The 12,888-nt window shown below is 42.3% G+C and overlaps 1 long non-coding RNA gene across 1 annotated transcript in view; it reads right to left on the reverse strand.

Moving 5' to 3' along the window:
• Positions 1-12,888, reverse strand: part of LOC105805239 — a 115,061-nt gene that overhangs the window by 27,817 nt on the left and 74,356 nt on the right. The window contains exons 2-3 of the long non-coding RNA XR_001137198.1: positions 9,433-9,507; positions 2,163-2,251 (exon numbers count right to left, since the gene is read on the reverse strand). This is a non-coding gene — a long non-coding RNA (uncharacterized LOC105805239). The remainder of the gene's footprint in view (positions 1-2,162; positions 2,252-9,432; positions 9,508-12,888) is intronic.

Here is a 12,888-nt window from a genome sequence, read left to right on the forward strand (position 1 = left end):
CAAAAAGAAGGTAGAAACTGAGTTTATGGCAAAATAAAATATTCTACATTGGTCCAATTACATGCTCACCAAGGGATCTTTCAATCACAATTTAGCTTTCTAGGGAGAAAATGTACTTGCCAGAGGATCCAAAAATCCAATCTTCCTTAACATTATATTGCACTATAAATTAATAAATTAGGATCTCGGGGAAAGTGTATGTGTACCTCAGAAATCCTAGGGTACATGTGTATCCTGGGGGTCCTGGGTATGTATGCTTTTCTGTGTGTGTCTGAGGCAGATTCCTAGAGTGTATATGTATCTCACAGGTTCTGACTCGTCTAAATGAGATTCGGGGTCTAGATGAGTCTGATGAAAGTCTAGGGCTTTACCTTTGGCTACAAAAAGAAGAAAGAAATCTGGTGAGATGGGAAAGAAAAATCAAGAGGACAGGCTGGTGTCTATCCCTCCACCACCCAGGGACCAGATCATAGTCCTGTACAGGAGGGACTCAGGAAGAAGCGAAAGGAGCTGTTTTCAACAGGGATTCGCAGACTCAAGGGCAAAAGCTGTGCTTCTCTGAAGCCTGGCTGACAAAGTACAACAGAGCTGCTGAGAAAGGTGTGGCCCCCCTAAAACTCAGTGCATGACAGCATGAGGGAGACAGGCAGCAAAGACTGGTATAATGGGAATCCAGTGACATTTTTTTCCTTTTAAAAAATTTTGATAATTTATCAATGCAAAATTCACATAACATAAAATTAACCATTTTAAGGTAAACAATTCAGTGTCACTTGGTATATAGTTGTCTCTCAGTATCCATGGAGGATTGGTTTCAGGACTCCCATGAATACTAAAACCCACAGATGCTCAAGTCCATTAGATCAAAGGGCCTAGTATTTGCATATAACCTATGCACATCCTCCCATATACGTTAAGTCATCTCTAGATTACTTATAATACCTAACACAAACAAAGCCTATATATCACTTCATCTTCATGGATTTAATGTAGTACTTGGCATACGGCAAATTCCAGTTCTGCTTTTTGGAACTTTGTGGAACTGCTTTTTTTGTAAATAGTTTTGAGCCACCGTTGGTTGAATCCATGGATTCCAGTGGAATGGAGGGCTGACTATATTTACAATGTTGTGCAACCCCCGCCTCTGTCTAGTTCCAAAACATTTTCATCAGCTCAGATGGAACCCCACACCCATCAAGCAGTCATTGGCCACTCCCCTTCTCCAGCAATCCCCAGAAACCACCAATCTGCACTTCATCTCTATGGAATTATCTATTCTGGACATGCCATATAAATGGAATCATCCAACAAGTGGCCTTTTGTTTCTGGCTTCTTCCACTTGGCATGATATCCTGGAGGTTCTCGGTGACAGCTTGACACCTTCCCACTTTTGCTCTGATGGAGGAATAAGCCTACCCACAGAGGGTCCTGGCAGCAGTGGCGGCAGGAAAGGATCCCTTCTGGTGGATCCAGAGTGGCAGATAATGCTGTGGGTGCTGGGGACTGCTCAGGAGACAACGTGAGAGACCCTCAGGAGCTCCGAGAAGAACTAGAGAAACTCTGAATGCAGAAAGAGGGAAGTAAAGGTGATACTAAGGGTCTCATGTGACCATGTTGAGAACGAGCCAGGGAAATTCAGGACATGGAGCCAGATATAAACAGAAATGCAGATAAACACACAGATAACCATTTATATACAGGGTCTGATGATAATATTCCTTCAGCTTTAGACTGAAAAACCAAACCAAACAAATTACTGTGTAAAAATTTATAATAGAAAAATGTCTAAAAATTATCAACGACCACCTGTGTGCAGCAGGAATAAGGACCAGGCTTTTACTTTTTATCTTATTAGTTCTGATTTCTTTTAATTTTTTAAAAGCGTATATAATTTTCATAATAAAATTTAAAAGATAGAGTACCAGTAGTCTAAAAATGAATCATAAAGTTCTCGGTAGTTCAGTAAAACTAGTTCTAAGTTTGTCACATACATTAAAAAAGTGTATTGAGAAGAAAAAAATATTCTCAATCTTAGGTTAGGCTCTAATTGAAATCAATCTAATTTCTAAATTCACCTAAAACAAAATACCCACTCTACTCATCTGCAGCCTCTCCTGTTCAATTCTACTCAAACTGTTTGTACCTTTCAGTAATTTACTGACCTTGGAACTGCTTTCTTCCGATACTTCTCCCTCATTGGTTTGCATGGGAACAGACTGTGCAAAACTCTGCAGAAACTCACAAATATTGCCTAAAAGAAGTAAGAAGAGAAAAAACATGTAAGAAATTCAGGGCAAAAATTTGTTTTTTTTTTTTAAAGGTTTAGATCGAAATTCTGTCGCTAAGACCATGGATACCGTGAAGCAATGACCTTCAGTAGCTTAGCTGTGTGTGTACACACAGGCATTTTAGGTAAGAAAGAGGAAGGGAGAGAGGTAGGGAAGAAATCTTCCCCCACTTGGGGGAGGAAGATAGTTAGCAAAGGTTTGTAGCATTGAAATATTAATAGCTCTAAATTTCTTCTCCTATTTTATTTGGCTTTGGCAGTGATGACAGTGAAATTCTTACAGGAGACACCGACCTGCAACAAAGGACGCCCACCGAGCAAAGCAGCGGACCAGCTGTTTCGCTGCGGCAGGTCACCCTGTCTCGGTTAGGCTCAGGCTATTGGACTTGGCCAGGTGTCTGGGGTTTATGATTTATGTTCAACAGTCTTGGTTTTTTATAACTGAAATTATTCAGATGCACTCTAATGGCTGATCCCATTTTTTAAAGAAAATATGCTTAATAAATTAAATATCAGTTAATTTATTTTTATATGAGACTAGGCTACTACATACAAGGCAAGACAATAAAAAATAATAATTTTTCCTCTGAGAATAAAATAAACCAAACAAAAGTTTGTTAAAATTTTATGAAATAAAATGTGCCAAAAACACGCTGGGCACGGTGGCTCACGCCTGTAATCCTAGCACTCTGGGAGGCCGAGGAGGGCGGATCGTTTGAGCTCAGGAGCTCGAGACCAACCTGAGCAAGAGCGAGACCCCATCTCTACTAAAAAAATAGAAAGAAATTAGCTGGACAACTAAAAATATATATATATAAAAAAATTAGCCGGGCATGGTGGCACATGCCTGTAGTCCCAGCTACTCGGGAGGCTGAGGCAGGAGGATCGCTTGAGCCCAGGAGTTTGAGGTTGCTGTGAGCTAGGCTGACGCCACGGCACTCACTCTAGCCCAGGCAACAAAGCGAGACTCTGTCTCAAAAAAAAAAAAAAGTGCCAAAAACAAATTACTAAAAACTTACGCAACATTTTCATGAATTCATTAAATACGTAATTGTTGTGGAATAATTACTCAAACCGACACAAAACAAATCTCCATTATACTACAGGTACGAATATTTACATACCTGTCAAGTACTTTGGAAGGCTCATACCTATAAAATATGGAAGGTAAAAAGATGCTTGGTGGTGTGTGCTTTTCTGTGTGCAAGAGAAATCTAGGTACGCACTGGGGCCTGGAGATCTGTCCCGGTCCAGGCTTCTCTATAATGAGCCACAAGACCTAGGCCAAGAAGGCACTTCTGGGGAAGCGGTTTCTTGTCTGAAAGGGTTATCAAAAGATCTACTGTGCTCACCTAACAAGAGTTTTTGGGAACAAATATATATTTACATGATGTGAAATGTAAAATCGGGATAGCTAACTCTCAACTGACATCCATTCACTCACTCCCAGATTAATCAACATTGCCTGTTCCCACTGTAAAACACACAACTGATGTTCACAGCAAGCGAAACAGGCTTTTTCTAGTTGATTTTGTCCCTCACCTGTTTATGATAGTTGTGCCAAAAAAAAAATTTGCTCTTTCTATAAAAATTAAGTTGATAGCATTTGAAAAACTCAGTAACACATCCAGAAAGGTTTTATATGCAAATTGCTTCACAATGTCTTTAAGTTCTCCTACTTTACTGAAACAGAGACTCCTTTCATAGATGATGCATTATAGGCATAGCTGAACCAGAAAGACACCTTGGAACTCCATTCACGCTCCTGGGCGCACGCTCATGGACAGTCCTGGGTCCAGCGCTGCGTACTGTCTCCTTGCCCCTTCAGATCAACGCTCTGTTCTTCTCTACCTGACCGTGTGCCCCAAGGGACTCCATCACTGGGCTCTCTCATCTTCTGGCTGCTGACTGGGCTGAGCTATTGGGAGGCACTGGCAGGAGACAGGAGGGCAGTAGAGGAAGGAAGGCTGGCAGTGGTTGTGTTCCTCTATGAAAGGCCACTGCTCCCATCTTGCTGACTTCTCCTCCAACTTAGCTTTTTTTACTTTTATCCTTTCTAGATTCTCCTATTTATTTGGCTCTTCTATTTTTCTCAAGTCTCTTTCTGGCCTGACTTGCCTGGCTCAATTAGTTCTCCCTTCTCTGACAGTCACTGCTCTTTCCCCTCACTGACCCCTCTTCTCTGCCCCCAATACTGACCTCTGTCATCTATCCTCCCCCACCCTCTCTACTACCCCCCTCTTTTAGGCTTTAACCAAGACTTTTGCCCCTGTGCTCACTTCTTAAAATCCATCATCTCCCAACAAGATCCTGTCCATTTGTTGTTAAGTGGGCACTTAAGTCTTACCTTCTCTACTACTCCAGCCCTCGATTTTCCAATGTGTTAGGGTAGAAGAGTTAAGGGAAACCAACAAAGGCTACTAAAACACCCAGTGGCTGGCAACATGCTTCTCTGCTCCTGCGCCCATAAATGCAAGACCCTCACAACTACCCATGACTAGGTAAGTCTGGAGAATTCTGAGGTTCAGTGTTAAGTTCACTTGCCTGTAGATGTAAGTCACATTCTCCAATACAGCTTTATTAGTAACAGAGTCAGTATTTTGGTCTCCCAAATGCCCTCCTCTTTATCGTATTTCTCAATTTGTATAGAACTCAGTCAAGGGAAGGACAGTCCTTATTCATTGGGTCTCAAAGACCCCAGCATCTGGTGCATGGGACTAAAATCTTGATAAACAGACATAAAGTAAAATTCAAGGGAGTGAAATACATGTGGAATTTTTGAAGCTTCTGTTGAGGCCAGGATTTTAGGCCTTGGACTTTAAAGGGGGAAAAAGTGCTTTCTTGTAGAAGCTTACGTTAGGCTTTGTACTGTTGTTTTTACAGTTGTGCACTAGCTTTTAACTATTGAGGCTGAATTAGAGATTTATAAATCATAGGCCACATGGTATTTTGACCTTAGCAGTAACTGTAGTTATGGCAACTTTGTCTTCAGTGAAGTGGCTGTTTCTATAGTGACAAGGCTTCAAGCACTAGGCACACAGCCTTAGTAAAGGGCTGGGGGCTTTGCGAGCCTTATCAAGAAAGAAGCCATAGTCGATTGCGGGGTGGTGGTGGTGGTAGTGGTGGCACTGAAAGCTCATTTAAACGTCGGCTCTGCAGGTGGCCTCAGCATACACTAGCCACTCTGGCCTAGCAAGCAAATGCCAGCTGTGCTGGCCTCAGCAAAGGGAGTAGGGCATTAGCAGGCTTGGGTGGCTTCAGTGTACAGAAGGTTGCTGCCTGACCTTGAATTATGCCAGCGCAGCTTTTCCTAAGCAGGCATGGCTGAGGTAAAGATTACACTTCAGGGAAAAGAGACTTTCTTCCTGCAGGCCTTTTAGACATTAGAAAGTAGAACAATTATTTGCTGCATATAAGCTGCAAAGCAGCTGAATTTCAAACACACAAATGCATTACAAAATCAGTGAAGTTCTATGTTTAAATTGCCAGTGCTAGGCTTATACAGGTGCTTCAAAGGGGAAACAGAAATGAAGAAGTTTCTGACTATACCTCATACAGGGAGGAAAGATGGTCAGATGGAAGGAAGGGAGGGAGGAAGGAGATAGGCATAGCCCCCTGACCCAGACTTACTGGTTAAAACCAATGTGCTAACAGACAAAAGCTGGAGAATGTTAGGGGAGGAAAACTTTTTCCCCACTCTTTAAGCTTCCTTCCATGTGAGAAAATATCAATTATTTAATGTTTCTGGCATTACCATATCCCTGACTCGTGCTGTCAGTGGTGAAGTGACTTATCTAATTAAGTCTGGAAGAAGAACCTGGACTTAGACCGTCCAGGCCCATCCTCTCCCCTTTCCCTTGGGGGCACCTGTTCCGCTCTGCTCCTCCGCTCCTCTGGGAGGCAAGTTAATCCCAGACTGGTGCTGCTGGGTGAATAAACCTGTTAAGTCCTGGAACTCAGTTTTAGGAAGCCTATTTGCCCTTAGGTTTCAGCTAGTTCTCCAATGTTGACATTTTTAATAATAGAAGTGAAAATTTGATCTCCACCTGCCTTATTCCCTTGTCCCATGTCTCTGTTGATTCAGAATTTGGAAGGGAAGAGAATATTATTTATTGGGTCCCATTCAATCCCAACTTACATCTAAACTTACCCCCTCAGAATTAAGTTCAATTTTCTGCATCAGCCTCATCTTCCCAAGTAGCCCACTACTACAGCACCAATAACATACTTTCATTTCCTAAGCTTTGCACTAACCTCATTTCTAATTACTCGAATGTACACACTATTCTGCGCTTCCCTCAAACCCTTCCATTCCTTCCACACACATGCCAATGCCTATCTATGTATACCCCCAGGCCACGCCCTACTGGAAATCCCTTCCCTCACCAACCCGCATCTCTATCTTTCTATTCTCCAGTCAATTTTTATTTCTAAAAATCTTTCCTGATTAACACCATATAATCTATTTACTCTACATCACATTGATAACCATTTTTCTCTGTTCTTTATTTTATTTGCTCTCATTTGTTGTTATTATTGGAATTATCTTTAATAGTTTTTAATGTGTTTCTTGAAAAAGCCTTGAAGACATTATCGTTTGAAGGCATGACTTATAGTGTGTCTAGGGATCTAAGTCAATTTTACTGTCCTTTTGACAAAATGTAAGGAGAATAAAGTAGGCAATGCGGAAGCACATGGTCACCTAAGCATTCCACTTGGGAAGTGACAAAGGGTCTCTGTGCTGGTGCTAACAGACTCATGAACAAGTCAACGCAAAGCTCATTTATGTAAAAACCAACTGGAGGAGTAAACAAATACGGCCAAAGCTCTCATAAGACGATGTGACAACACAAGGGTTTGGTTTCTGCTTCAGAACATCACTGCACCACAGAGTAGTCACCAGTTTGCCATGCATGGTAAGCAGCGGACAGTCTTGACCTGGCACAGTGCTTGGCATACACAAGACAGGACTCAACAAATGTTAATGACTAAATACAAGTAATGTCACAGCATCTGTGCAAGGTCTTCTATGAAAGTTGGCAAATAGGTTAATATTTTCCAATCCCTCCGGGATCCAGCCCTCACCTGTCTCTCCAGCCACAACTGCCTCGTCTCTTTGTTCCTTTTGTTCCAGCCATACTGAACTACTTACAGCTTTGCCAATATGCCAGATTGTTTCAAGTTTCCATGTTTTTGTTCATATAACTCTCTCTGCCTTTCCCTCCCCCAGTGCCACCAGGGAACACCCTCCTCATCACTTGAGACTCAGCTTTATAAAATATTTCCTCATCCATCCCCACGCAGAAGTAAGGATTCCTTCCTCAGTGCTCCCCGTGGATCTTGTTTGAATTCTATTACAGGATCTGTAATACTTTATTGGATTTATTTGCTCACATAGATGCCTCTACGTGATAGGGATTAGATTGTCAACCCCTTGATACTAGCCACTATATCTTGTTAATCTCTGTACTCGTAGTCTACTTAAAACTGTGTACCTGGTATTTAATAGGTATTCAATAACTTTCTATGTAAGAATGACTGAATTAGTCAACTATAGTGATTTTTATTTAAAATGCAACAGATATCAATTCAGTAAACATTTACTGTGCCTCTAGCACATGCCAGATGGTGCTGGGCTAGTGTGGTGTACTAGAATGAGCTGAGGCTTTGAAGGAGCAGAATCATTATTCTTTATCAGTTACTAGCTGTGTAATCTTGCTCAAGTTACTTCACCTTCTAATCCTCAGTATTTTCATCCATAAAACTGAGCAGGAAGAGGTGTTAGAAGGATTAAATTAAACTACATATGTATAGCTCTTAGCAAGGTGTCTAGGAGCAGCCCACAGGCATTAAAAATAAGTTAGTTCCTTTCTAAGAAGTCTCAAAGGGTTTATAGACTAGCAGAGGAGACAGAAATAAATAATTTTAATGTAAAATAATAATTAATTTATTACTGTAATAACAACAGGGGCACTTAGAATACAGATGAAAAAGAATTTCTGTCAAGAGAGTCTGGGAGAAGGGGACAAGAGGCAAACTACAAAAAGGAAGAGTAGAGAGTTGCATTCTTCTCTCCTCTTCGAAACTCTAAGCAAAGAGAAAAGCATCAACCAAAGCACAAAGCCATGAAAAAAAAAAAACTACATATCTAGGAAACAGAAAGGTGGTCTGTTGACACTTACAGATAGGGATTCACTGAAAAAGAAGCCAGAAACGGTGACTGGAATTAGATTTTGAAGGGGTTTGTAGAATCGCATATGTAGCTACTAGGCGCTATAAGAAGTGTTTAAGCAAAGGTGTGACCTGAGTAAATCTATCATTTAGAAAGCTAACGTGGACCACAAACTGAAGCAAAGGTGAGAGGCAGAGAAGCTATGAATATACTCACAAAAACCCCTGGAATTGCTATTTCTAATAACTAAGATCTAGCTTTCCAGGATGAGGCACCAAATGTCACTATCCATCTATACCAGTGCTTTTCTGAGGGACCTACCATACAGCAGGAATGCAAGGGGCAGATGTGATGGCCACTTTAAACATCCTTCTGTAAGAACTCGGGAAAGGAGTAACAATGTCACAAAATAATTTTCTTCTTTTCAAGATGAGGACTCTTCCATTTCTTTTTTCTTTTTTTAAATTAATTATACTTCAGAATATTACGGGGGTACAAATGCTTTGGTTACATATATTGCCTTTGCACTCCCAGGTCGGAGCTACAAGTGTGCCCAACCCCCACACATCTCACACCATACCCATTAGGTGTGAATTTACCCATTCCCTTCTAACCGCCCCCCTCCTTTTTTTTTGAGACAGGTCTCGCTCTGTGACCCCAGCTACAGTGCAGTGGCGTCACTGTAGCTCACAGCAACCTCACACTCCTGGGCAGGCTCAAGCACCTGCTTTAGCTTCCCGAGTAGTTGGGACTATAGACAAGTGCCACCACCCTCAGCTAATTTTTCTATTTTTGGTAGAGACAGGGTCTCACTCTTGCTCAGGCTGGACTAGAACTCCCGAGCTCAAGCGATCCTCCCGCCTCAACCTCCCAGAGTGCTAGGATTACAGGTGTGAGCCACTGTGCCATCCGAGGACTCTCCCATTTCATTGCTAGTACATACACACAGTGGATGTACATTTTAAAAACTTACCTTTGACAGTATCCTGGGGCAACACAAGCCCGTGCGGATGAATCTAGGTTACATTCAGTGCAAAAAACCAAAACCCTGAAAAGAGAGAAAAATCACAGTGAGCTGTATGCTCAGAGCAAGATGCCAAGGCAAGCAGCGTCGCAGGCACCCTGGGAACATCCAGCCACTCCGCTCACCTGCTATCATCTCTGGGCCCTCGGCCTAACCTCGCAGGCCTCAGCTTCCTCACCCAACACTGGGAACAATAACAGTATCTCCCTTACAGGGTTCTTTCCAAGTTTAAATGAAATAGGTATAAAACTCTTAGTACAGGGCAGGGCACCAAACACATGCTCAATAAAAGGCAAGTGGTTATTAAGAATGTGAACTGAAGCCAGGTGCAGTGGCGCACGCCTATAGTCCCAGTTGCTCGGAAGGTTGAGGCGGGAGGATCGCCTGAGCCTGGGAGTTCAAGGCAGCAATGAGCTATGATCGCACCACTGCGCTCCAGCCTGGGGGACAGAGTGAGACCTTGTCTTGTTTAAAAAAAAAAAAAAAAAAAAGAACGTGAACTGAACACTTTCTGAAGAAACATTAAAAGCTATATTAAACTTTCTCTCCCTCTCTCTCTCTCTGAGACAGTCTTGCTTTGTTGCCCAGGTTAGTGTGCAGTGGTGCAATCACAACTCATTGCAGCCTTGAACTCCTGGGCTCACAAGATCCCCCGGCCTCAGCCTCCCGAGTAACTGGGACTACAGGCTCGTACCACCATGCCACCTAATTTTTTAATTTTTCTGTAGAGATGGGGTCTCACTATGTTGCCCGGGCTGGTGTTAAACTCTTAGCCTCCCAAAGTGCTGGGACTAATGAGTCACCACGCCTGACTTATTATTTTTTATTTTACTTTTGTTTATTCTACCAGAAAAAACACCAAATTGCCTTTTGATGTCTCTATCTGGAAGTCTCCCAATCACTTCAAATTCAACAGGTCCCTAACTCCACCCTCCCTCCCCACCCAGACCCTGACACTCATCCTGGATTTCTCACCTGACCGTAGACCCCTCACAACAGCCCGTCAGCAAGTCTGATCATTTCAAAGCGTGTTTCTCAGCTCCACCCACAATTCTTCGTGTTCACTGCCATCATCTCTCATTCATGGAGGACTCCTAGCTGGTCCCTGGCCCTACTCTTGCTCCCTAATCCACTCCCCAATAATGGCTGGAATGGCCTCTTCAAAATCAATTCATAGCAAGTTGCTAATAAGTGCAGTGAAAATTTTATTTATTTCATAATGGAACATCTCTCTATGAAATATATCTTCATATAATGTGAATATACACATACATGCCCATTTATGAAATGGCCAGTCCCTTCGTTTTACAATGGCATAAACAAATGCCAAAGGGACATGCTGCTCAAGGTTAGACCTATCTGTGTGTAAAGGTGGTTAAAGCAACAGTGAGCCCAGCAGAAGCTTATCTGTGATCAATGTCTACGCCGCTGTCAGAAAGCTGTCACTACTCGGAAGTCGACCCCTTGGTTTCACAATCGACCTAATGCTTCTGTCCAAGATAGTGTGTTCCATTCCTCACAGCTATGGATTGTAAAGCATAGCCGCAGCCCCACATTATGCACGGGATAAGGTGGTGCTATAGATAGTGAATCCTGAAAACATCTCACTCCCCTCTTACCTGTCATCACCTCTATCTACTTTGGCTTACTTTAGAGTGTTTTAATCAATAAATCTGAGATGGAATTGTGCTGTGATGAGAATCAGAAATATTTTATCTCCCTGTCCCCCTACTAAACATACTGCTGCTCCAGCACTCTTTCTTTCTCAAAAGCAAATCTGGCCTCTGGGTACATTGCTGCTTACATTCAGTCAATAACTGTCTATTACCAAGATCTCTTCAGACCCATCATCACTTCCTGTGGACCGTGTGTAGTTTCCTTGCCCACGACACAGGCACTGATGTCTGCTGAGGGCCCTCTGCCTAATTCCCTTCCACTTCTCTTTTAGGTGTTATCTCCTGGAATTTCTCTGTACCCTCCTTGGCTGGACAAAGTGCTCCTCCTCTGAGATTTATCATTCTACATTGTTAATATCCACAGGCCTGCTTTCTTCACTCAACAGGAATTCCTTGATGGAAAAGACTATGTCTTACACATCTCTCAATTTGGTATTGGATAGGAGCTCAATAAACATAAGCTGCACTGAATCCCAATGGGACCCCAGCAATTCAGTAATTCAGTGTGGATGCACCTCCACTCAATGGCACTGGTGAAAGGTGAAGAGTTACCTGCAACTTCCAAGATGGGCCTGGTCCTCATGGAGCACTTAAGGCTCTGTGGTTATGTCTAACCCTCAGCACCTCAGAGAATGACTGGATTCTTTAACTTTTTGTCAACTGCAGACTATCAAGGGAACACTAATTTTTAGTTCCCTATTCACATTAAAGTTTCTGCCTAGGCTAAAAAACAACTTCTCTAGATATATCATTAGTCCAAATTCTGTACCAACTTTATAAAGTAGCTCATTATTACATATCTTCTTCTTTTTTTTTTGTTTGAGGCAGTGTCTTGCTTTGTTTCCCGGGCTAGAGTGCAGTGGCGTCATCATAGCTCACTGCAACCTCAAACGCCATCCTCCTACCTCAGCCTCTTAAGCAGCTGGGTCTACAGGCATGCACCACCACACCCGGCTAATTTTTCTATTTTTTTTTTTTCTTTGTAGAGATGAAGTCTCATTCTTGCTCAGGCTGTACTCAAACTCCTGACCACAAGCGATCCTCCCACCTCGGCCTCCCAGAGTACTAGGAATTAAAGGTGTGAGCCACTGTACCTGGCTCTACATATCTTCTTAATAGACAAGTTTAGAAGGAGACACTGACCAACTCAGTCCTTTGCCTGCTTGGTAGTGGGTCTCAGACATTTGCCAGCATTCAGTGAGGAAAAAAAGGAGTTACCACAGAGGACAGGCAGATGAGGGAAACCGGGCAGTTTTCCCAGTACTCTTGAATACAGTTTTTAACAGAACAGCTTCATTACTTTTTCTGCAAGGCTGTGAACCTCTGTATTAGGTGCACTCATATCCAAGATAAACAAAAAATTAATTCTAAAATCAACATTTTCATTATCTAGTTGAACCTATCTACCAGCAATATTTTCCTTCTAAGGTATGAATAATGGCAAATTCCTTCAAAACATCATTTTGAAATGTTCAGAACTACATTGAAACCCTACCATCTGATCATGTATAGCTACAGCAGTAAAACTAATTGAACCACTCCAGTCTCCTCTGTCTTCTTGCAGAGCAACCAGACTGATCTTGGGATTCACACACGGGGTGGGAAGGTTCAGTGGATCTTGGATTATATCAATCCCCAGGCCCTGCTAAACTGCAAGCAGACTTCAAGAATTCTTCCAACCCCAAGTACCTAACTAAATTCACAGGATGTAATTAGTACTAAATCTTTC

This window comes from Propithecus coquereli, unplaced genomic scaffold (genome assembly GCF_000956105.1).
Source record: "Propithecus coquereli isolate 6110/MARCELLA unplaced genomic scaffold, Pcoq_1.0 Scaffold126, whole genome shotgun sequence".
In the NCBI taxonomy this organism is placed as follows: Eukaryota; Metazoa; Chordata; class Mammalia; order Primates; family Indriidae; genus Propithecus; species Propithecus coquereli.